Genomic DNA, 27,551 nt, shown 5'->3' on the forward strand with positions numbered 1-27,551 from the left:
TTATCACCCATTTGGCAAGCAAAATTAAATATGCATCAAGTGCACCATACTCATACTTTTATTAAAAAGTAGTCACATTTTTGTAGAAGAAACAGTCTATAAAAAAGAAAGCTAGAATGCAACCTCCATGAGATCAGGGATTCTTGTGTATTTTTTCTCCATTGTACCCCAATTAGTCCTGCTTCATTGAGTATCTGTTGGATGAATTGATGAAGGGCTTTGCCTGCTCCATTCTTCATTTCTCTTTTCCATGACCTCACGGGAGATAACCAGGTATATAAAACAATCTTTTCTAGGTCAAATGTGACTGATGATGGGCACAATGGTTTTGGCTTCTCTTGAACAACAGTTTGGTTGCTTTGAGGTACCTGCCAGAGATTTGGATGTAAGTGAAAGTTAAAGGGTGGAATCAATCCCAGGGTGTATAATTTTCTGGTTAATGCTTTCACAAATTATCACAAATGCAGTGACATAAATGGCACATGTATTATTTTACAGTTCTAGAGGACAGAAATCTAAAAGGAATCTTAAGGAACTAAAATCAAAGTGTCCTCAGGGCTGTATTCTTTCTAGAGGTCTCTTTCTGGCTGAGAAACCAGAGAACCTCTTTCTGGCTGCTTCCGTTTCTGTTTTGTTTTTGTTTTTTTTTTTAATTTTTTTTATGTTTATTTATTTTTGACAGAGAGAGAGACAGAGCATGAGAGGCGGAAGGGCAGAGAGAAAGGGAGACACAGAATCTGAAACAGGCTCTGGACTCTGAGCTGTCAGCACAGAGCCCTTCATGGGGTTCGGACTCACAGACTGTGAGATCGTGACCTGAGCCGAAGTCGGATGCTCAACCAACTGAGCCACCCAGGTGCCTCTGGCTGCTTCCATTTCTAGAGGCTATGACTTTCCTTGGCTCCAGGCCACATTACTCCACTCTTTGCTTCCAGAGTTTCCTCTATTATAGTCAATTTTCTCCCTGTTTCCATCTTTTTTTTTAATGTTAGTTTTTAAAATTTATATCCAAATTAGTTAGCATATAGTGCAACAATGATTTCAGGAGTAGATTCCTTAATGCCCCCTACCCATTTAGCCCATCCCCCCTGCCACAACCCCTCCAGTAACCCTCAGTTTACTCTCCATATTTATGGGTCTCTTCTGTTTTGTCCCCCTCCCTGTTTTTATGTTATTTTTGTTTCCCTTCCCTTATGTTCATCTGTTTTGTCTCTTAAAGTCCTCATATGAGTGAAGTCATATGATTTTTATCTTTCTCTGACTAATTTCACTTAGCATAATACCCTCCAGTTCCATCCACGTAGTTGCAAATGGCAAGATTTCATTCTTTTTGATTGCCGAGTAGTACTCCATTGTATATATGGACATTTGGGCTCTTTCCATGCTTTGGCTATTGTTGATAGTGTTGCTATAAACATTGGGGTGCATGTGTCCCTTCGAAACAGCGCACCTGTATTCCTTGGATAAATGCCTAGTAGTGCAATTGCTGGGTTGTAGGGTAGTTCTATGTTTAGTTTTTTGAGGAACCTCCATACTCTTTTCCACACTGGCTGCACCAGCTTGCATTCCCACCAACAATGCAAAAGAGATCCTTTTTCCACATCCTCGCCAACATCTGTTGTTGCCTGAGTTATTAATGTTAGTCATTCTGACAAGTGTATGGTGGTATCTCATTGTGATTTTGATTTGTATTTCCCTTCTGTTTCCATTTTATAAGGACACTTATGATTATTTTAGGGCCCATCTTAAAGATCTAGTATAATCTCAAGATTCTTAATCACATTTGCAAAGTCCCTCTTGCTATGTAAGTTAACAGCCTCAGGTTATAAGAATTGAGACATGAGCATGTTGGGAAGTTCTTATTCAGACCACCACACAGGACGCATTCAGTAATCAACTGTGTCACCATTTGCCTGTGACAAACATTGATTGCTTTCATAATCTTTTTATGCTTCTTACTACTAAAAGAAATGTACTTTCCTCCTCAATTTTCCATTTCTCGCAAGTTTTCTATATCAGTAACAAAGTCTTACTAGTTTTGGTTTATTTATTGCTAGTTATTAGAGCCAGAGCCCTATTTCTTTTTTCTTTTTTCTTTTTTTTTTTTTTTTGTTCAATTGCCTTTTCTTATTTTTCATTTTCATCTTCAAGTCCTATTTCATTACACACAGGAACCAACCCATCTTGACATTAAGGTATGCTAACAATTATAAACTAATATTTCTATCTTTTCCTTAGGTTGCTAAAAATACTAAGAATTTTTATTTTTCCTTTCTTTCTTTTTTTTAAATGTTTACTAATTTTTGAGAGAGCAAGAGACAGAGCGTGAGCAGGGTAGGGGCAGAGAGAGAGAGGGAGACAAAGAATCTGAAGCAGACTCCAGTCTTTGAGCTGTCAGCACAGAGCCCAATGCAGGGCTCAAACTCATGAACCACGAGATCATTACCTGTGTTGAAATTGGATGCTTAACCAACCGAGCCATGCAGGTTCCCCTGTTTCCCATTTTTCAAGGCTAAATGAAAAAAGTAATATTGAGAAATGAAGAGAAAGTTTTTATTACTTTTTGTCTTTTTAATACTGATGATCTAGTAGTCTTTACTTGTTCTATGTTGTTTTGTGGTCTGTTTACTAATAAGAAAGCATATATTGATTCACTAAGTACGTATCAGGTGTCTATTGTCACCTTGTCCAGTGAGAATTTTTCAATAATTTAAAAAAATATGAAAAAGGTATAGGAAAACTTTGGTTAAAGGAAACAGAAACTTATAATAATCATAGATGAAAAACATCATGAGAGTTTTTTTTTAATTACTTCTTTTGTAAACATCTATAGTTTAGCCTACATAATATCTGAAAATTTAGTTATGTGACTACAGTAAGTCAATTTAGGTAGGATAATACTAATTTATGACTAGAATTAAGAAAAACAGCAAAGTGACTTTATACTTTCTTAAAATAATAAAATAACAGAAATTTTCATAAAACAAGTTGTGTTTTTTTCCATACTTTCATGAAGTCATTCCTTGGCCTTAGGCTTCTTTCTTCAAGTTTTTCCCTTTCTCTGTCTGTCTCTCCATCTCTCTCTCCTATGAGGGAAAGGATAGACCCTGATCAAAATGCTATGAAATTTCCTCATGATAGAACTGAAACAGGCTTTAGAGTTATTCTAGTAAAATAAACATGCCAGGATTCAATGATTCTACAACTTTCTCACAATTATACCATATTTATTAATAAGTGACTAAAAACTTGCAGATTTTTTCCTCTTTTATTATGCCTTCAATGGATATAGAAAAAGTTACCCAAAAGTTACAGCCTAGTTCATTTTTTTTTTCCTGTAACATAGAGCCTTGGAAATTTCATAAAACATGGTGATTTTGAGTTTTTTTTTAAGTTTTATTTTTATTTATTTTGAGAAGGATAGAGAGCAGGTGAGGGAGGGGCAGAGATAGAAGGAGCCAGAATCCCAAGCAGGCTCCAAGCTATCTGCGCAGAGCCTGATGGGGGGCCCAAACTCACAAATCTCGAGATTTTGACCTGAGCCAAAATCACAAGTTGGACGACCAACTAACTGAACCACCCGGGCACCCTATTAAAAGTATATTTGTATGAGGTATATGTAAGAAGATGTGTATGAGTTTACATGTGTATGAATATTTTAAAATTAAGTTTCCTCCGTTCAAAATCAGTCCTAAAATTACAGATTCCTTTGTTCCTTTCCATTTTTTTTATTCCTTTAACAGAGTTACTTAAATATGGTTGAAGTTTATCTTCTTCAGTAAGAATCAAAATTATTTATTCTGGCATTTTCTGTTAATGTACAGTTTCTGCAATATCTTAATTTGTGTTTCTTTTGTAAGCTTTATTTGCTTTTGTAAAACATTTTGCTATGTTTATGTATTTTTGTATTTTTCAATTTAATGCTTTTGTGCATTAGCAAGATGAATTTACAGTGGAAAATACGTCAGAGAAATTATATAAGCATAAACATCATAATTCTAGGTAAATTATGAATGCCATGGTGCTTAAAGTAGTGGACAATTGCATCCGGTTGAACAATTAGGAAAACTTCAAATCAAAAGAAGCATTGAGTCAACTTTGAAGCTTAGTCATTTATTGACTTACCATTATCAGGGCATTGTGGGGCCAGGGCAATGTGTATTTCAAGAACAGATAACAATAAGTTTCATATATGATATGTTATATTATACACCATATATTACCTTATTACTCAAAGGATTTGACACACATTTAAAATATCAATATTGTGTGTTTCAAAATTCAAATAGAACTGGAAAAAAGGAGGGTTTATAATTTCATAACATTTTAAATATGATGTTGGAAATTATACTCTTCAAATTTTATACATGAAACAATTGTATACATTAAACCAGAAAATGATATATTTTCCTAGTTATGAAAGATAGAAATTCATTAATTCATTCATTCAATGCTATTTTATGAAATCTCAACTTGAATTTTGTTTCATTTCATTATAGTCAAATGTGCACAAGAAGAAACAATGAATTAAATCCTTGAAAAAAAGCTCTTTTATTCAGTGATTAGATATATAATTTGCTTCTGAAATATCTATTCACAAAAATCATGAGTTACTATAATTACACTTTGAGACTACACACATATGCCTGTGAGAAAAATTAACTGAATTAACTAAACTGTGCCATAAATTTATATTCAGTTTCAGAAATACATTAAGATTTATAAAATGGGTATTTGGTCTAATTCTGGGTAAGTTAACTTACAGCTACTACAGAAAGAAATGTTCTGTGATTAGTGACTCCGTGAGGAGTTTGCAACAAGTTTAACATAATGTCAATCCTTGCAATAACCAGTTATTTTTACCAGCAAAAAAGAGTTTATTGGGGAATAGCAGAGGAATTTTAATTTGGGACATGAAAGCTATGGCAAATCAGAAGAGACAAAGGCAAGGTCAGCTTTTATTAGGTTTTAGGAGGAAATTGAGGAGGACTGTTTGGAACAAAATTTCACTGGAAAAGAACAAGAGTTTGGGATTGTGAAGATTTCTCATTGGCTGCCAGCAGTGGTTAGTGTGTTGTTGCTGGGGGAGAGAAAGGGATTTTGCTTATTTTTCTTAAAAGCAAGAGATAAAATCCCTATGTGATAAATGTCCCTTTTTTTGTCAAAATAATTCTTCCTTCTTCCTTCTGGTTATGCAGGCTGCAGTGAGTAGTATGTGCATGAGAACCCCCTTCAGATCTTCTCAATTTCATGATAAATGAAGTTTTCTTTCTTTCTTTTCACATTTTCCCCTTTTGATCAAGATCTTTCCTCAAAAGCATCATGGATCTAGGGTCATTTTACCACATTTAGTGGTTTTGTCTCTCAGTGCCAGAATGGACTTTTCCTGGCTGTCCTGTCCCATGTGCACGTGAGGAAAAGTGTACCGAATGGAAATTGTGAAGAGCACATTCTAGCGATAAGGAAGGTAGGAGGAAGAACGCTCAGGAGTGTTCCACCTAAAATCTGTGCCTTATCAATGTCGTAAGTGTTGGAGATCATCTCAAAGGCCTGAGCCAGCATCACCCAATTTGGTGCATTATTTCTGCAGCAACTTGATAGGCAACAAGTACAAAATTTAAAATTGATTAAACAGGGGTGCTTGGCTGGCTCAGTCATTACAGCATATGACACTTGATCTCAGGGTTGTGAGTTTGAGCCCCATGTTGTAGGTAGAGTTTACTTAAAAAAATTGAGGGGTGCCTGGGTGGCTCAGTCAGTTAAGTGTCCCACTCTTGGTTTCAGCTCAGGTCATGATCTTTCAGTTTCATGAGTTCAATAAGTAAATTAATAAAATAAAATTGATTATACAGGAACAGAATAATGACCCCAATTTGGGAAATAGTCCTAAATCAGAACCCCTAATCTGAAGGTTACCAGCTGCATAAATCAAGGGTCCAAGTACTATTATGTGGCATTCACTTTAGCCAGTGTGGTCATTCTCTGATTTTATGCAGTTAGGTTTCTACTTACCCAGAGAAATTTATCCATGTGCAACAGGTGGTATTTACTAACACATGAATGATTTCTTACTCAGCAAGTAGATAATCTTGAGCTATCTGACTATGCAAAGTTACTTTAGCCAATGAGTCCAGTGATAGTTGTCAAGCTGTTATTGCTTTGGCTGTGGAATGGGCTAGCTTTCCTAATATTAGGGAAAGATTTTTCCTTATGCATTTACTTGCATTTACTCTAATGCATGGGAGAAAGGCTGTCCCTAGGGAAGCAAATCCAGAGTTATGTATGCCTCCTGAAAGTTCCTGTTTAAGATGGCTACGGATGTTCAATAGAGTGGACCAAGGGGAGCTTCTGATTTTCTATGGATATTAACAGAGACAGGTCCCAATAAGCATGGACCTCTGCTTTGTCAGCTATCTTAACATTCTCATGCCCTTGGGAAATGCTGTCCACCTCAAACAGAAATGAAACCAGGTGGAGTGTAAGGATTCCAGCTAAGGTCTGGTTATTGATAGATTCATTAGCTGGGATTTCCTGACTGACCCTTTCAAGCCATGGGTCCAAGGAATTGAGATAACATTCTGAAAGCCTATCCCTTCCTAAGGAGATCTTTTCTTAAAACCTTGCAAAGAAGTATAATCCATTTGTACTTCCCTTGGGTTCAGGGAAACAGATCATATTTAGATAAAGAAAAGAATGTGGAGGGATAAGGGTCATACAGCAAAAGTGGAGGTGTTTAGTTGAGCTAGCATGGTTATAACTGGGAAAAGGTTGAAACAAGGTATGGGAACACCAAGTTGTAAAAACCTAATCTGATAGGAAACACCCATAGGCTCGCAAGTATAACTAGCAGCGACATTTGGGACTAAAGAGACATTAGCTACAGGTTAAGAACACAGAGTCTCTGACACTGAATGAACAGAACAGAGTTTCTGGTGACAGATCCAACAGTCAGAGATGTTTCCCCCTTTTGCAATAAATAGACTGAGAAATTTAGATAAAAGCATTGTCTCTCCAAGAGAAAAAGGGAAAACAAACAAACAAACAAAGTAAGAAGCAGCAGCAGCAAGAAAGCAAAAAGACAGTCCTGGTCTGCTCAGATTGGGAAAGTTGTCTCCTTTTGCTGTTGTATGCTTCGGTTCCTGGAAATCTTTACTTTCAGGTCACTAGTTGGTGTGCAGGACCAGTCTGGGTTTGGTACTTTCTTTAGATATAACATGTAAATCCAAGAGTTTATTCCTTGGAGTTTGTTAGCACAAGGGTTGGTTAACAGTAACTGATAGGGGTCTTTCCAACGGGGTCACAGAAAAGTTTATCTGGAGATGTCTTTTCCAGTAGATGAAGTCTCAGAGTTGCAAAGAATGATGTGTAAGGTCTCTCTTTCAGAGGATCACACTGACAATATTGCTGTATTCGGTTAACAGAAACAATTAGGTTTTTACAATATTGAAGTATATGTCCTTTTTATAGGCTGTGTATTAAGAGAAGCAGGAACAAGGTTCATTGGGCATCCTATTACAAGAAGGGAGTTTTACAGAACTTATGCAAATGGACACATTGTCATGAAAAATAAGAATATTTGATAAGAGTTTCAGAATTTGGGAGAAATTTGGTAAGAAGAAAGAGTAAATGCTTCAAACTTTGTTGTAAAGATACACTTTACCAAATCTCAGTTAAGTTAAAGACAACTTAAAGGAGAAGAAGAAAAGGGGTCTTTTTAATCTGGAAAACAAAACTTTGTAACAATCAGTTTTCCATTAGGGCTTTGGAAATTCTTACTAGTTCAGGGTTATGATCTTAAATGTATCAAAACCTGTGTTCTAGAGTATTCATCAAAGTCTTTTTCATGAATCTGTTTGAAGATGAAGCACTTAAAACAATCGCCTTCAGGGCTTCCCAACTCCATTTTAAATGAGGTTTCTTTTATTTATTTTCACAATAGGAGTAACTAGAGCCAAAAAGACAGACCCCAAAATAAAAATGGATAAATCAAAACAGAGCCTATAAACTTACTCTTCTTCCCCAGGTTTTTATTATTTCAATATAAGAAAAGTCGTAGAGGAGAGAAATCAGAGAAATTAGGTTTTCTTTTACTTTTTCTATTTTTCTTCTTCTTCTCTTCTTTTTTCTTCTGAATAACACTTGAAGATCATTTGGATTTGGATTTTGGAAAGACAGAGCTAGAAAAAAAAATCTGACTCCACCAAAAGTTGCAGTATCTGAGTAATTTACCAAAAAACCAAATATATCACTTAGAAGTAATTAATATGTAATTGAAAGGAATCTATTTAGTTTTTAAACTTAGTATTCTCTTGCCTTTATTCTGGTAAGTGCATCCCTTTTGGGAGGCAACAGCTTTGCCAAAAATGGTTCTTATGAAGCTGCCAATCATATTATCTCATCCAACAAAACCCAGAATTTGACATGGGAGCTAAACTAAGCAACTGTTTTTCTTGAGTATTATTTTCCCAAAGAAAGGACATTTAAAAAATATAATTTATGTTAGTAATGAATGGTTTATTTTACTTAACACTACACAAGTTTGCAAAATATTATATTATCAAGTAAATACTTGTAATTTCTATTGTTCATTAAAACAAAAATGTGGGGCGCCTGGGCGGCTCAGTCAGTTGAGCATCTGACTCTTGATTTCAGCTAAGGTCATGATCCCAGGATCTTGGGATTGAGCCCCATCTTGGGCTCCATAATGAGAGTGGAACCTGCTTGAGATTCTCACTCACTTCTTTTGCCCTTCTCCCCATCTTGTGCACTCTCTCTCTAAAATAATAAAAAAAAAGTTTACATATGACATTGAAATATTTATAGCATTCTAACCATAATCTTGCAAGATAGTGAAGTTGTCTCTATTTTATAGGTATGGAAATGAAAAAAATTTTCTAGAAGGAAAATTGGTTTTCTATCAAGCTCATTTTATGCTGGGGAAAATTTATCTAGTTCAAATTGTCTCTTTATATATAGAAATATACTTTCCTAGACTGTTATAATGTACATGGTTTTGTAAATTTTACAGTTTTATAAAGACAAAACAGTATAATTCAGTTATCCTCACTCCAAGTTCACTCATCCTCACTCCTAATTTATCTTTGAACACAAATACATCAAAATATGTATACATTATACTGTTATAATCAATGGCCCTTCCATCAAATAAATAATTGATTAATTAAAGAATTGCTTACTTTTTACAGGAACTCTGCTAAATTTTGAGACAAAATGATCACTGCTACAGATCTCTAATTGAATTTATAGTCAGTCATCCAGGATATACAATCAATTTAATAAAAAAATAGAATACAATGTGATGATTTCTGTGGTATCAAAATAAGGATGTTATGTAAGAAAAGGAGAATAAAGTCCAGTTGAAGAGAATGAAGAAGATAGAGAACTAAAATACATATAGTAGTTATTCCTATAAAAGAACAGTTCAGAAGAAGAAAATACATTTTCTACATAGGGGAGTAGCAGTTCTAAAATCCTACAGACACACACACACACACACACACACACACACACACAACACACAAGCAGATATACTTGAAAACTTTTTTGGGTTAGAAACTCTTCATAGTTAAGTGAGAACCATATAATGGAAGTGTTGAAAGTGATATAAGGGCTTTACTCTAAGTATATTGGGAAAACACTAAAAGATCTTAATAAAGTAAATGGAATAATCAGATATATATATTTAACAATCACTCAGACTGTAAATTGGAGGATGGCTTGAAAGGAAGGAGAAAAGTCTAACAGAGGAAAAATGTTGAGCAAAATGAATATAAAGAATCATATCATGGATAGAAACATATATAAATATAAATACAGGAAAGATTAATATGGTGTGTTACTGTCAAAAATTTTTGCTAGGTAGCTTAAAAATATAAATGAAATAAACACATTTTGTGGATAAAGTCATGTACCAAACTGAATAAATAAGGAATGGAAAGACTGAAGCTTCACGTGGTACACAGAATGATGCCTTAATTCTAAACATGTCTACATTCTTAATTCTCAAGTATAACAAAATATGTGTGAGATCTATGTGAGGAAAACTACAAACTCAGAAGAACAGAATCAAAGAACAATTAAATATATGAAGAGATATTCCATATTCATCGATAGGAATACAATATTAGCATGATATCAATTCTTCACATTTGATCTATAGATTCAATGCAATACCAACAAAAATCCCAGCAATCTATTTTGTGGGTGATTAAAAGCTAATTCAAAAGCTTACAGGACAGGCAAAAATTCCGGAATAGCCAACACAATATTGAAGAAGACAAACATTGGTGGACTGACACTACCCAACTTTAATACTTATTATAAAGCTATAGTAGTCAAGACAGCAGGATATTGGTGAAAGAACAGACAAATAGATCAATGGAACAGAATAGAGAGCCCAGAAACAAATCCACATTAATATAGTCAACTGAACTTTGATAAAGAAGCAAAGACAATACAAGGAACCAAAGACAGTCTTCTCAACAAATGGTGCAGCAACAACTGGAGATCCACATGCAACAACAGCAAAAAAGTGAACCTAGACACAGATCTTACACCCTTAACAAACATCAACTCCAAATGGATCACAGACATCAATGTAAAACACAAAGCTATAAAACTCTAGAAGAAAACATAGGACAAAACCTAAATGACACTGGATATAATGATGACTATCTAGATAAAACACAAAAGATATGATCATGAGAAAAAATAATTAATAAATGAACTTTATTAAAATTAAAACTTTTGCTCTACAAATACAATATGAAGAGACTAAGACAAGCCACATTAAAGGAAAAATATTTGCAAAAAATGTATATGCTAAAGGATTGTGATAAAGGACTATTACCCAAAATATACAAAAAAATCTTAAAACTGAAGAATTAGAAAACAATTCTGAAGAATTAAAAAATGGGCAAGGACCTTAACAGACACTCTCCAAAGATACACAGAAGGCAAATAAGCATATGGAAAGATGCTTCACATCATATGTCCTCAGAAAATGCAAATGAAAACAACAGTAAAATACTACCACACACCTGTTAGAATGGCTACATTCAAAACCATGACAATACCAAATGCTGGTGAGAATGTGGAGTAACAGAAGCTCTCATTCACTACTGTTGGGAACGCAAAATAGCACGCCACTTTGAAAGGCAGTCTGGCAGTTACTGACAAAACCAAACATATTCTTACCATATGATCCAGAACTCATGCTTTCTGATATCTATCCAAAGGAATTACAAACTTATTATCCATACCAAAACCTGCATACAGGGGCTCCTGGTTGGCTCAGTTGGTTGGGTGTCCGACTTCGATGCAGGTCATGATCTCGTGGTTCATGACTTCTGGCCCCGTGTCGGGCTCTGTGCTGACAGCTTGGAGCCTGGAACCTGCTTCGGATTCTGTGTCTTTCTCTCTCTCCAGCCCTCCCCTGCTCATTCTCTCTCTCTCTCTCTCTCTCTGTCTCAAAAATAAGCAAAACATTCAAAACAATTTTTTAAAAAACCTGCATACAGATATTTATAGCAGTTTTATTCACGATTTCTAGAACTTAGAAACAACAAAGATGTCCTTTAGTAAGTGGATAAATGAATAAACTGTGGTACATCCAGTCAGTGGAATATTATTAGGCACTAAAAAGAAACAATCTATCCAATCATGAAAAGACATGGAGCAACTTTAAATGCATGTTACTAAGTGAAAGAAGCCAATCAAAAAGACTACATACAGTATGATTCTAAATATATTACATTCTGGAAAAGGAAAAACTAAGAATACATGAAAAGCATCAGTGGTGGATAGGGGTTGGAGAGTAGGGTGGGATAAGTAGGCAGACCACAAGGCCTTTTGGGGGAGTGAAATTACTCTGTATGATACTATAATGGTGGATGTATGCCTTTATACATATTTCTTTTTTTTTTAATTTTTTTTAACGTTTATTTACTTTTGAGACAGAGAGAGACAGAGCATGAACGGGGGAGGGTCAGAGAGAGAGGGAGACACAGAATATGAAACAGGCTCCAGGCTCTGAGCGGTCAGCACAGAGCCTGACGCGGGGCTCGAACTCACGGACGGTGAGATCATGACCTGAGCCGAAGTCGGCCGCTCATCCGACTGAGCCACCCAGGTGCCCCAGTATTTCAAAACTAATTGGCAACATGAGTTTTGCATAAGATTGTGTAACACCAAGAGTGAACTATAATATAAATTGTGGACTTTGGATGAAAATGATGAGCCAGTGTAGTTTCATGAGTTGTAAGAAACGTATCACTTTGAAGAAGGATATTGATAATGCAGGAGGCTATGCATGTGTAATTTAGAGGGTAGGCAGGAAATCTCGATACCTTTCCCTCAATTTTTCTGTGAACCTAAAATTGCTCTAAAAATGTAAAGTTCTGGGGGAATAAAAAAGAGCATGGCAGAAGTGATGCTGCATTACTTCCAAGGTTACATCATAAACATAGGGCTTCCACATGGCCTTTTCTGTCCTAGAGTGCTTGTCTTTGGAAATACATATCATGCTGCAGGGAAACCCAAACTACCTCTTGAACTGATTTCACAATTCAAGGCTCGTAAACAAAGAAACTATGGTCCTAGTTTGACAGTAACAATCAACAACTAGACAAGTGGGTTCATGAGCCATCACATGATTGCAGTACCCAAACTCTGATTCTTCAACCTCAGGCCATAGAGATCACAGAGCTTATACAAGGAATCCCCACTCTGCCTTTTTCAATATTCTGATTGATAAGAACAATATGGGTATTTAGTGACAATAAATTTTAGGATAACTTAGTACAGTGCCTGAAGTATGTCATCTTTGTATTGATAATCATCATTATCAAGTTTTTACTTCTCTAATGACCTACGTTAGATTCTGTCCAACAGTAGAATAATTGCCTCACGTAAAACCTCAACATGGTTGTCACTTTCCTGGGTCATTTCACAAAACTGGTAAAAATTCCAACCTTGGATTCAACTTTGACTAGCCACATGTATACCTATGCAACTGAAGATATCTGGAAACAAAAAAATAAAACTCAGCTATGCTGGCTGGTCCATTCTTTAAATCAGTCAAGACCAAGTCAGGTGGGCCTTTTATATTTGTTCAGAGCATTTAAAAAGAGGTCATTTTAGGGACACCTGGATGGTTCAGTTAGTTAAGGGTCCAACTCTTGTTTTCCGCTCAGGTCATGATCTCACAGTTCGTGGGATCCAGCCCTGCGTAGGGTTCTGTTCTGTCAGCACAGATCCTGCATGGGATTCTCAACCCTCTCTCTCTGTCTACCCCTGCCCCCACTTGCTCATGCTCTCTCTCTCAAAATAAATAAATAGGCATCAAAAATAATTTCAAATGAGGTCCTTTCATTACATTACATGGAATAAATAATATGTATGTCTTAGATTCCATCTAGTACAGTTGACATTACAACTTATGTTTAGATCTTATGTGAATTTGCTGTCCTCCAGTAGGCTGTACTTTCTTATCCATTCTTTTTCATAACTCTTTTTGTGGAAATTATATTTGATTACATTCTGTTTTATAAAATGTATCTTAATTTTATAGTATTAATATTAACAACTTTAGAGCATCACCCTATGGTTTCTTTGTTTTTTTTTCTCTTTAAACACATTAAAATAAAATTAAAGTGAGGCACTCAATTTATAAATTTTTGTGTAGTTTCATTAAAAGAAAATAATATTACAGAAATGAAAATAGAAGGGTTATATAATTTCACTTATGAAAAAATAAAGGCTCATAGGACAATATTATATATCATATAATAAAATATTGTGGTAAATTATAAGTGCAATTTTGATCAATGAAACTTCTGCCTCTGTGCAGCATGTTAACTCTAATCTATTTGAGAATATTATTCAGTGATAATTACAGTTCTTCATTAGAATAAAATAAAATAATGAATCTTAATAATGCAGTAAAAGTAAATAACCTACATGATTTAGTTATATAACAAAATATTAATATAGGTAAATGATTATATTATATAAATTTTGAACCATAATATTTCCTCATGTAAGTGCCATATCACACTAACATAAGTACTGGATCTATATATTTGACTGGGGGTTTTCACTTATATCAGAAAATTTTTATATATATATTCAGAAGTCAATATTTAATCTTCACTCTCCTTGTATTTCATTCTCTATAGTAAACCATATGGACTAGACTCATTTATGTTTCTAATTAGAAGACAAATTTTCTGAAACTCTGTATAATAAATTATTACAATAGAGACATCTCACTTGTACAGGTGGGATGCCAGAAAAAGACAAATAGTCTAAAGTAAAAAATGATAAAGGGAGCCCACAGAGATATACATCAGACAAGTCAAAAGCTTCTTGGTTCAGTGAAGGCTCCTGGCAAAATCATTTAACACATAGTTTTAAAGTATTATATATAAAAAAAAAAAAACTTACTCTGCTTTATATAGAAACTGTGGTCTAGTGATATATTATATATTGTTTGATTGATTTCTTTTAAAATTAGCAGTATATTAGGCTGAAATGGAGAGCCAATAGAAGTGTTAACATAATTTATTCAGGCTGCAAATGTTAAGTAGTTTTATTCATTGCGGGAATAAATCTATCCCTCTGTTTGAAACTATCAATTAAGTTGATGGCTAAAATTCATTAAAATAGATGTATAGCATGCTATTCAAGACAAGCAAATGCTCCATCTATCACTGATAAGTAAATGATTGTAAGGGAAAAAATGATATGGAAAAGATGGCACTTTAGCTTTCAATTTACAACAGATTAGAACCAAAGTATATGGTTAATTTACACTGCAAATACTAAGTACAAAGTCCCCATAAACATTCCTTGAATTCTCAAACATGTTTCCTTAACTTTACTGTTTTAATTAGCAAATCTATAGAATCTTACTTTGTATAAGTACATTTGAAGCAGAAATTACTAAAAAGGAGGCAAAAAATTCAAATGGTCTTATTTTCAGCTAAAACAATACAGAAGAAACCATGTATTTATTTCTTGTGAAATGATGTGTTTTAAATAATAGTTTAAATGTGTTTTGATAGTTTTCAATGTATTCATAAGGCTGGAGAAAAAGTATCATGACAAGAGATTTCACTATGATTACCATTATTTTATACATTAAATTAAATTCAGAAAAGGTAACTATTAGTCCGTAATCACTAGCTACCATTCTGAGTCAAGATTGCAACTCAAATCTACTTTCCAAAACATGTGCACTTTCCCAAATGTCCAGTCATCTCATGTAAAACAATTTTGGATAATTGGTAAGATTCACAATTCAGTTGAAGCCATCAGAAAAAGAAAAGATTTACCACCCTCCCACACATACACATCTTCATCATACTAGGAAAAAGCATATTTCACTGTCATTTAAAAATACAAATCATAATGTTATTTCACTATAAAACTTTAATTTACATAAATATTTTCTGTTAATTCTTTTTGTGTGTTTTTAAATAAAAAGGTTTGACTATGATGCTATCAAAATTTTATTCCCTTACAGCAAATGGTGATTCTTTTTTTTAATTTACATCACAGATTTGTGAGAAATAAAAATGGTACTGATAAGAAAAATTGTATTTCTAAGTCCATATTTCTCTTTTTATTTCCTTTACGTCTTATTTTTCCTCTTCTTTATTTGTCCCTTCAAGTTCTTCTTCTCGGTCTCATTCTTCTTTGCAAACTTCTCAAGAACAAAGAAGTGTTTCAAATCAGGAATATATGCAATTGCCATATAATGGGAATTGGAGGTTATTGATTCCAGGAGACTTTAAAATAGCATTGTTTGAGGTATGATTTTTGGGTTCATATTTTAATATTTTAGAGACAAGATATTTATTACTACCCAAAAAACTCACACTTCTACTGTTTTGTTGTTACACCACTCACTTAAAAATATCTTTCTAACACACCAATATATCACTTTCCATTACCTCTGTCTGTTGACAATGTGTGCAGTTCTCTCTACAAGATTGACACCAAATAGGTGTGGTATTGTATTACGATTCAAAATATTTGCTGCTCCTCTTGGGGAAGGATTATACTGCTGCACCTTATCAATGTCAATGTTGGCAGCGTAATTTGCAGTGACTCTTTCTGCAGAATGATAATCCTTCCATCGCTGCCAATTATCTCAGACTTAGTAATTGTGATTTGTGATGATCCATCTAGAAAGAGAACTGTACATCCTTGGAGTTTGAAATCAAGAGAGGTCATGTAAATCATTTTAGCCAATAAAATTTGTGTCAAGGGAATATGTGTCACTTCTAAAGCTTTAAGCTCACAGTTAACCTTATCTCTTTTATCTCTCTTACCTAAACTTATCTCTCTTTTTGTAGTAGGGGTGCATTCATTTCACAATGGACATTTAGCATGAGATAGAAAAATAATTTCTTTTCATAGACCATTAAGTCTTAGAGCTGCTTATTAACACAACGTAGAATATTATATCCATACTAACAAATGTTGTAACTGAACTTTATTAAAATCAATTTGGAACAAAATAAAAATTAGCTTAGTGTGGCACCACATTTTTTGTGATGAAGAAGTGATGGAACTTGCTTTATTGTGAAGGTCAGATTATTTTTTTATGATAGTCTGCATAGGATGAGAAATAAAATTTTTGATTTAAGAAATTTATCTAGAAATTCCTTTTGATGGCATTGTGATTGAATTTTTGTTCATATTGTAATCATTTATGTTGCTACTATAAGGTCAGAGATGATGTCTCTGTAAATACATATCATTTAAATCACATTGATTTTGAAGAGTGTATTAGCCAGGGTTATCCAGAGAGACAAAATAAATATACATTATATGATACATAATTATATTACATTATATTATATTATATTATATTATATTATATTATATTATATTATATATATGTATTATGTACAACACCTATGTGTGTATATGTTGACTCTTGAACAACAAGGGTTTGGACTGCACAGGTCCACTTATACAGCACAGTGCTATCAATGCATTTTCTCTTTTTTATGATTTTCTTAATAACATTTTCTTTCCTCTAGCTAACTTTATTGTAAGAATACAGTATATAATACATATAACGTACCAAATATGTGTTCATCAGCTGTTTATTGGGAAGGTTTGATGTCAACAGTAGACTATTGGTAGTTAAGTTTGGGGGGAGTCAAAAGTTATATATGGATTTTGACCATAATGGGGGTTCAGTGCCCTTAAACTCTACATGGTTCAAAGGTCAGCCCTCTCTCTCTCTCTCTCTCTCTCTCTCTCTCTCTCTCTCTCTCACATCTATCTATCATCTACCTATCTATCTATCATCTATCATCATCTATCTATATCTATCATCTATCCATTTACTTTAAGGATTTGGCTTACATTACTTTGCTGCCTAGCAAATCCAAAATCAGCAGTGTGGCTGAATGCTGGAGACTCAGGAGAGCTGGTGGTGCAATGAAATCTGAGGTCAGTCATCTGGAGAATTTCTTCATGTGCTCCTCAAAGACTCAAATTATTATTATTTTTTCTATTCAAGCCTACAATTGATTGGATGAGGTCACATTTCTGAGAGCAATCTGCCTTACTCAAAATTCACAGATTTAAATTTTGACCTCATCAAAAAACACCCTTTAAGTTGACACATAAAATTAACTATCATGAAGATATATTTATATTTATTCACCTAGATTAGTAGATAGGTAGACTGTTGTAAAGTTGGTAAATAATTACCTTGTGATTCATAAAAATGAAGGATGATTTTAGTTTTTATTTGGAAAAAATTTTAATTCGCTATTATCTTGTCACTCAAAATCATAAGCTTATACAAAATGTATTGTCTATTAAGTATTTTTGATACTACTATATATACATAAATAAATATGACTTTAATCACATGAATTTTTAACTCAACATGCATTTTTTTTTGTTTTGAGAATGAGTTTCAGACCTTTAAATAGAAATTTGTTAATAAATGTTTGAAAATCCTAGTAAATAATATAGAAAAAAAGGTTAATCTCAAAAAGGAAACTCATTTTGCCTTAGGTAGCACACTCTATAATATTTATATTTAAGGCAATTAAAAATCCTCTTGGCTAATTATAAAAAATTAATTTTGAATCGTAACCGTTATGTTGTTATCTCCTTATAAACCATTTAAATTCAGCTGCAAGCTGTGGCACTTCCCAGGTCTCTTTGATGAACATAACTCAAAAATTTTGTTGTTGTTTTCCCCCCAAGGAAAGGAAGTCATTTAAAAAATAACAGTATAAGACAGTTTGAAAATGATCTAGTTCCATTCACTCATTTTACCAGAATTAGCAGTTATTATTATTATTATTTTAAATCTAGAAATGTAGAGACAAGTCTGTTGTATCCATTTTATCATTTCATTTTTCCCCAAAAGAACCACAAATGCTCAGCTATTCTTCTCAGTTTATTTTCTAAATTTCAAAATCCATCAAATATTAAGTAAGCATATACTATAAGAAATACACTTTACGAAGCATGGTGGAGAGGAATTATGTGTAGGAAGAGTGGTGAAGAAGTCATTGCCACTCTCTCCCCACTCTGAAATATGATAGAAGCTTTTTTTTTCTTAAATATGCAGCAAAAGTATTCAGATTATTTAAATTAGGATTAGTAATATCTTGTTCATTGGAGTAAGAAACAAATTATTTTGAGAGTTTATTGTTGATGTAATTTGAAGAGCTATAATTTTTATCTTTACTATCTCTATGGAGAAATAGATTTCATTGTTGTTTATATTTCTCTTACATATTTGTAAATACGTGAAAAACTTCATTAAATTAGCAAAATGTGTTTCTAATACCTCTGTGCCTCAAAATGTTATGTGGTGATTTGAATTTTTAAAAAATGAATTAGCAAAACGTCTCCTTTTTTTTTTTTTCCTTTCCTAGTAGATAGATCCAACCTAAGCACAGTTAAAGAATAATGTTTTAGGCCAGTGAGAAATTTTAATTATTTCTTTGGAGTTCTGGGCAAACTTTTTTTTAATTATCTGGACTCCACTCCTGTTCTATCACATTATAGAATTCAATTTATATTGAGACTTACATCTTAGGACTTTGTGTTGTTTTCAAAAGAGTATTTATTTAATAAATATCTTTAAAATACATTCTACATCTACAAAGTGCTAATGATAAATACCCTATATCTCAGTTTTATCTAAAACAGGGGAACAGAGCATGATGGAACACTCATTTGTAAAAGCAAATATGTCTTTCCCCATGAGAAGGCTACAAGTTTATTTACAGTCAATTTATAATATGTTGTCATAATCCTCTTTACACAGTTTTCTCCAAACAGGATTTAACACCGCTGGATGAAATTAATTTACTGACTTCTGTGGTGTAAGATTGATTCTGTTGATAGATAATCAGATATTTATTTAGCTTCCACTGCGGTTTAAAAGAAGTTGCCTCAGTAGATGCAGGTAAGATAAGATTGAAAGTATAAAAGGAACTAAAGATCTAATTTACTTTAAAAAAAAAAAAGGATCTACTTTAGTGACTTAAATTTCTTTCAATATTTCTCTATATAAGAGTTTTATCAGGTTTGCAAATAGAGTAATCATGTTATCATGTATACAATGGTACATCTGAGAGCAAAAAGAGTCTTGTTGATAAATAATATTTTAAAACAGACATAAATATGCACGTTCCTGGGAAAACTGGACATAAATTCAACTTATCTATAAATGACTTAAAGAGAAGAGCCATTTACTTAACCATGATATCCTCAGGACCCAATCTGGCACATAATGGGCACTTAATAAATATCACTTGAAATAAATGATAGGTGAATTTTTCAAAAAATAATCATTATTTCTTCTTTATAATAATTTATTCATTACAACCTCTATCTATTACACCTGTAACTCAAATTCTATTAACTCTAACATTTTAGGGAATAGTCCGTATATTAATTATTTTAGGTCAATTTATATTCTGTGAAATAATCTTGACTGCATTATATTAGTATTCACTTTCACCCTTTACTGAAATCAGTTTGTATATCAACAAAATATATGCACATTGGCCTCAAATTTCCAGATGTAATTGTCAACTTACTGACAGAATTGGAATAGTGCAAAGTTTGGTAACTTAACCTTGAAGTGCCAATGTCAATAATTGGTCTCAGTGCAGAGCCCAATATGGGGCTTGATCCCACAAACCACGAGGTCATGACCTGAGCTGAAATCAAGAGTCACATGTTTAACAGACTGAACCACCCAGGCACCCCATTGTCTCCAATTTTAAAAGCCTTAGTATTATTGCTTGCTTTCAACTCTGAGAAATTAGTGTTTTTTTTTTTTTTTCAATAAAAATATATAATAAGCCAATTGATAGGACCATACTGGAGATGTAGTCTTCACTGGGGAAGAAAAGCACTGCCATTTGTGATGAGCACTGGGTGTGATATGTAAGTGATGAATCACTTACAGGGATTCTACTCCTGAAAACGGTATTGCACTGTATGTTAACTGACTAACATTTAAATAAAAAATTGAACAAAATAAATAAAAGCGCTGTCCGGTAACCAAATTTAGAATCAATATTTATAATTAATATAAAGAAATAGCATCTTAATTATTCTTTTTTAAAAAATTTTCCTCCCAAGTTTTTTAAGCTTATTTATTTATTTTGAGAGAGTGAGCACAGAGGAGAGGCGTTGAGAGAGACAAAGGGAGAGAGAGAGAGAGAGAGAGAATGAGAATCCCACGTAGGCTGTATGCTGAGCACAGAGCCAATGCAGGACCCTATCTCACGAACCGTGAGATCATGACCTGAGCCAAAGTCAAGATTCAGTCAACCGAATGAACCACCCAGGCACCCCTAAAGGTTGGCGTGTTTGTGTGTGTGTGTTTTATGCTTTCATTCTCTTGATTAAAACTGGTTGAAAATAGTTCCGTGTTCACTGATTTCAAGTATATAGAACTGAGCTATAATTTATTTTCATTATTCATAGAAAATATGATTTTGAGTCTTCAGTGAATATATCAGTATCTGATTAGTCATCAAAACATTTCACTAGCTAATAAGATTTGTGGTGGTGGTGGTCGGGGTGGATATAGTGGTAGTCGTGGTATCAGTTTCGGTTTTATGCTTAATTGTTTGCTGTTTTTGCTTTTTGCTTTTGTTTTGTTTTTATTCCTACACCTTTAAAAATAATTCATCATCACTTTATATTTTATCCATTAAGAATAATTGATGACACAGGAGACATAATTGAAATCTCCTAAAGGAAATACTTTGGAAATAGTATAAAGTAGTATGTCTTGACTTGTATAAGACCTCTCACGTGGCCGATATTTAGCAAATACCTGCTAAAAATGGTTGAATTATAATGCTTTCTACCATATTTGGAGAGACAATTGATTAAAGTATGTTTAAAATTTTATGCTTAATCACAATTTTAAAAATATACCAGGGTCTGAAGTTTTTTCATAAACAAAAGATTGTTTTACTCTTATCTAGATTAGGTATGTATACATTTCTAGTATGATGACTGCTTGATTAGCTTGGCTTTCCCAGAGCAGAACCTGAGACAAAAATTTTTATTTCAGTTAGCAGGCCGGGGACTGAGGGGAAGGCGACCAGGAAGGAGGGAATACAAATGTAGGATTTGTTCTTGAGTTAGCAATTACCATAGGAGACCAGTTCTTATTTTTCTTGGTTCTTCTGAGAAATTGTATCAAAAACATCTCAAAATTTTTTGTGATGAAAACTAAAAGTAGAAACATCTATTCCTTAGATTCCTTTACAGTTAACTGTGAGTTGTTCCCTTGTGTTAAGGACACTACATTTTCATTTTGCGCATTTAAGAGGGTCAAGGGAGTGCACTCCGCTTTAGGAACCACAATGTGATGTTAGAGAAGCTTTGTGAGGAAGAAATGATGGTGTGTACTTGAATCTCTATAAACAAAACAAATAAAATCTTGCACAGAAAAAAATGCACTTTATCTGGGGTTGTAATCAGGATCGAGGCTGAGAAGATGTGAGGCAGTTAACAGCAAAGATTTAACACAGTCTATCCTTTGAACTGTTCACATATGCATCTGCTGTCCATTGAATCCAAGCAATCACCACACACTCAAGGTGGCAACAAGCTACAATCTCCATGTAGCAATTCAATGCAGGGAGATAACAAGCTGAAGCTCTTGCTATGGCAACTGGCCCTGAAGACATTGTTGATATTATCTTCCTCTTCCTCATCAGTTCCCTTTAGAGACAATAAACATTTTAGTTAGCCCACAGGGATGGCCAAGACTTTCTCCCTGAGGTCAGGGAGCCTGAGTTACCTCAGGGTAACTTGCTTTTGTTCGGCTTTGATTTCTTCAATTGCCTATTCACAATCTTTATCAGATGTGGAAGTCCAAAAATAACCTATTAATCTTCTCTTCTATTGTTTAGTAATCTACTTTAGTTTCTCATAGCTATGAGGAAAAATTAAATGTACCACTAGATCCTTCCTTTTTTAATCAATTTTTAACATTTATTTATTTTTGAGAGACAGAGACAGAGCACAAGCAGGTGAGGGGGAGAGAGAGTGAGATACAGAATCCAAAGCAGGCTCCAGGCTCCAAGCTGTCACCACAGACCCTGATGCAGGGCTTGAACTCATGAACTGCGAGATCATGACCTGAGCTGAAGTCGGACGCTTAACCAACTGAGCCACCCAGGTACCCTCCTTCTTTTATTTTCTTCATATTTACTAGTATGAGGAGACTGATGTGATCAGGTATAACTTACAACTTCAAGTTTAGTAAAATCTTAATCTCTCTGCTGGTGGAAATTTCCCTCCAAGGAACTATGACCTCTAATCCAGCACAGCCAGTGTTTATCAGGATAGGAAGTAAAATTTGTATAATTGAGTCAAAGGGAATGATTGATTTCCATTAATTCCTTAAACCATAGCTTTGGGAAACCTAGCACCACATACTACTTTTTCAATATGTATACTGCATCAGCCATAGTGGATGGTTGGCGGCCAGTGCCTCAGTGGTAAGATGAGCTTAAAACTACATATATATAATACATATACTATATATATTGTGTTCTAGAGGATATTATCCCTCCTATGCAGGATGCTAGTACCTTCGGTAGTCTTTTAGGGGTCTTTAATCATTTCATTGGACCAGAACAGTTCAGTCTATGAAATATGGTGTGACCAATAAATTCCATGGTGTTTCACCTAAAGACATCTAGATGTGAGACAATTTTGTGAAGAATTTCATGGCAATAAATAACAATTCTGCAAATCTTCTGTTGGCGGTACAGACAGAGGCCCTGCATACAAAAAAGGAGAAAAGACAAATCCATTTAGTTAATTTTTAAAAAGGAATCCAAGGATAGCCATATGTTGGGAATCTTATCTTTCTATGAAAATTAAATGATCAAGTATATTTCCTGCTGATCTGCATGCTAGGAAAATGTTCCTTCACTATTATTCTTTAGATCCACCCTGAATATGGCTTCAGTGTGGCAGCAATTTATCTTCAGCTTATTCTAACATGGGAACCTGATTCATCTGTCAACTGGATATGAGTTTTTTCATCATTCACCAGTTGCATGGTGAAACTCCATGAGGTTGGGCATCAGTGTAACAGAGTTGGGTGATGGGGTAGACTAGGCCACTCGTTCATAGTATTTACTTGTGCCTTCTTTACACATGAAGTTCTTATCTCAAAAGTATCATTTACATCATATTGGATCCTTATATCTGAGAATATTGCTTTTTTTATGGTCTGCTCCTTTCATATACTCCTGAGGCTGGCCACTTGATCAGAAGCTCTATGTCTATTAGAGTTTGGTAACAAGTAAGGTTCTGCTTTGAAAATGTTGAATAGTTCCTGTTACATAAGACACAGACTTTCTCTCAGCCACAGCAGTCCGCACTGTGAGTCTTCTATTGCAATCTGTGTTAGACTCTATATAACAACCTCATCTATAGTCGATATAGCTCTAACATCACTGGATTGGCTGGCTGACATAGCCCATGCAAGAGTGCAATTTTAACCATGACCTTGACCTGCTATAGAGCCCTCTAGTGCATTATGTACAACTCAAAACTTGCAACATTTTGATTCACCTAAATAGGTCCAAAGAGTTATTAGTTTTTATATTACTCATTTATTCCCAGTCTGTGCCTCTGTTCTGTCTAGTCTCTATTTTATGGATTTTTTTTCTAATTCTATTTTTTTTTTTACCTGTAGATGTATCACAGGGCTCAATTCTTACTTCACTCTTACTTTCACTCTCAGTTCTTAATTCATACTCATGCCTTTTATCACCATCGCCATCATGATTTTCACTTGCTCAAGCTTGTGAGCTACATATTCAACAACCAATTGGATATTTCCTTCTAGTTGTTTAACAGAAAAGTGAACAAAAGTATTTTAAAAAAACATATATCATATTACATTATACTTTTCTCACTCCAGAATAGAATGCAGAGTTCTGGTAGTGGATATCTATATCTATCTATCTATCTATCTATCTATCTATCTATCTAATCTATCTATATTTAAAAGGGCATTTGTTAAGTGCTTAAGAAAAGAAAGACCAAGGTAAACTCAATCACTTCATATATAAAATATATTGTGTATGGCAGGAGAAGCTACTCTTTCTTTAGCATGTTTGTTTGTGAATTATGTTTATTAAAGCAGTCGGTTGTTTTTAATGTCTTTGTTCAACATGGCCAATCTTTTTCTTTCCTTTTTTTTTTTTTTTTTTTGTTCTATTTTTGCAGCTTGGTAATTCTGCGTGCCATTATTCCTGCCAAGCAGGTTATAGCATTGTCATATTGCTAGAGGTCATAATTCAATATATATTTTAAATGTTTACGCTTTCTCTCTTTGTTAGTTACCCCCATTTCACCTTTTGTATATAATGTTTTACAGGAATGCTTTTGGATTTTATTTGTATTTATTCCCTGTAAATCTTCAGCCTAGTAGGCAAGTGAACTAATAACCGTCTCTTTATTGCCTGAAGACTGGCTGGCTTCCAGTACCTCATTGTTAGCTGATCTGTTTAGTCTTTTCATGTTATTTGTTTAATAGTATAATTTTTAAAAGACCCGCTGAACACCGCTGTTTTTGATGTTTCTCCTAATAGAACTACTACATGGGTACAATAAGATATGTTTCGAAGGTCAGAAACAAAAGCATGAGAATAAGCCAATTGAAAATAAAAGTGTGTTGTTAAGACGAAGTTGTAATTCTGAAGAAATACATAATTTTGGTCAGAGCTAAATAAATAAAAGATGTATATCCATTTTCTGTTATTTGAGACAGTTTTTTTAAATCCTTGTCCATATATTTAAGTCCTTTTCATATGAAATACTATTGTATTTTTTCCTTACTTATGTTTCTGGTATTTTACTCAGTTTTCACAGAGTGAACATTATGAGCTTATATCATTTTTACCTGCTAGAATCCATTTGTATTGAAAGAAAACAGTTAAGTGTTATAAATATTTTATTTGGGATAATCTTATTTAACAGATGAGAAATTTTCATCCATATGGTTTATTCCAACTTATTTTTTATTTTAATATGTCTGTTTTTTGATAGAAACAGCTAACTGTTGCACATAATATTCCAACTAATATATTTAAAAAGCCCTCAGGATTTATATCCTTATGGTTGTTCTCTATTCTATGTGCTTAACTTTTACTAAGTTATTTAAAAATTACATTAAAAACAATACTGTTATTTAACACAGTTGACAGGATCATCTTTGGCACATAAAAATTGGTTAGAGTTCAGTATTCTGTGAAATGCATGCAATATTACTCCCACATTACTAGAATAAAAAAGTATAAAATTAAAGTCTTGCATAAGCTCTTGGAGTATAAAAAGGTTTAGATATAAGAGGCTCAAATGATAATTACCAAAGCACAAAACAGTTCATTAATTACATAGAAATAATAAAATTTGTAAAATGATGAAATCTGGAAAGTGATGAAGGAGAAAAGGGGGAAAGTTTGCTTTTATCTCTTTTTCTTAGGTATACATTATAGAAGGAAAAGAAAATGTAAGAACTTGGGAAATGATTTCCGTCTCTTATTGTAGTCACTTGACTTCTATGGCCCTGTTGCAAGATGAATGCTGATGACTAAATCCATGTGGGCTATAACATCATTAAAAGCTCACTCTTGGCAGCTTTAGAATCATGGTGGAGCAAAAGTGGAGAAAAAAAAGATCTCTTTGGTTCCAGACACTCTCCTGAAAAAGAGGAAGGCTTATCAGGCCCTTAAAGCCACTCAAGCAAAGCAGGCACTTTTGGACAAGAAAGAGCAGAAGAGAGGAAAAGAGCTCAAGTTTAAATGACTGGAATGGTTCCTACATGATTCCTGGAGGCAGCAACATGACAGGATGTGACTTAGATGACCAGAAATAAACCTCATGGCTTGGAAGTGCCAGATAAACATTCCTTGGCCTTTGTTGTACACATCAAAGGATTAAGAGTGAGTTCACTGGTGTAGAGGACCATTGCAAAGCCTCACCTGCAGATTTTCAGTGGTATCTTTGCCAGAGTGACCCCACCAGATCATAAAAATGCTGCATATAGTGGAAACTTATGTGAACTAGGGATTTCCAAATCTGAACTCTTTCCGGGAACTCATCTTGAAATGTGGACAAGCCAAGATCAAGAATAAAATCATCCCTGGGTTGCCTGGTTGGCTCAGTCACTTAGATGTCTCTTGATTTTGGCTCAGGTCATTATCTCATGGTGTTCCTGAGATTGAGCCCTGTGTGGGGGTCCATGCTGTCAGCTTGGGATTCTTTCTCTCTCTGCCTTTACCCCCGCTTACTCATGTGCATGTGCATACTCTCTCTCTCTCTCTGTCTCAAAAATAAATAAATAAACTTAAAAAAATAATAAAACCATCTATTTGACAGACAACACAGTGATTGAGGAGTACCTGGGAAAGTATGGTGCTATTTCTTAGAAGACCTCTTTCATGAAATTGCCTTTATGGGGAAGAAATTCCAGGTGACCTCTGAGTTCTTATGTACTTTCTATCTCTCAGTGGCCTGTCATGCTACCAGGAATAGAGTGGGCTTCCTCATGGAAGTGGGCTTAGCTGCCTAACAAGGTGAACACATCAATCAGCTCTCTAGGCAGCTGAATTAAACCCAGAATATCTGAAAGCACAGCACATTGGAGGCATGTGTTTTATCTTTTAGAATTGTTATTTTCTGCTTTATCTTCAGAAACTAGAGTGAGGGGCCAAAGAAAAGATGATGATGCTCCAGGCAGGCACTTCTCATCACAGCCCAGTTCCAAGGAAAAGTTCCAGTGTGTTTTCTGTGTTGAATTCAGCAAAGGACTCATGCTATGGAAGAGGGAGTCCTGCTATGTCACATCTCCAGCCTGGGGATTAACATTGGTAAATGAATTCCTAAGCATGAATACAAGACAGCAGTGGACCAAGCTCAAGAACGTACTTGAAACTGGGGGTCCCCAGGACCTTGTTTTGGAAGGAACTTGAAATACA

General features: G+C 34.2%; 1 pseudogene; it reads left to right on the forward strand.

The window, feature by feature from the left end:
* The first annotated feature begins 322 nt into the window (after positions 1-322).
* On the forward strand, positions 323-27,187 carry LOC132693010 (large ribosomal subunit protein uL30 pseudogene; annotated as a pseudogene).
* Positions 27,188-27,551: the final 364 nt, after the last annotated feature.

The sequence above is a fragment of the Panthera onca genome, chromosome B1, assembly GCF_046562875.1.
Source record: "Panthera onca isolate mPanOnc1 chromosome B1, mPanOnc1 haplotype 2, whole genome shotgun sequence".
Lineage (NCBI taxonomy): Eukaryota > Metazoa > Chordata > Mammalia > Carnivora > Felidae > Panthera > Panthera onca.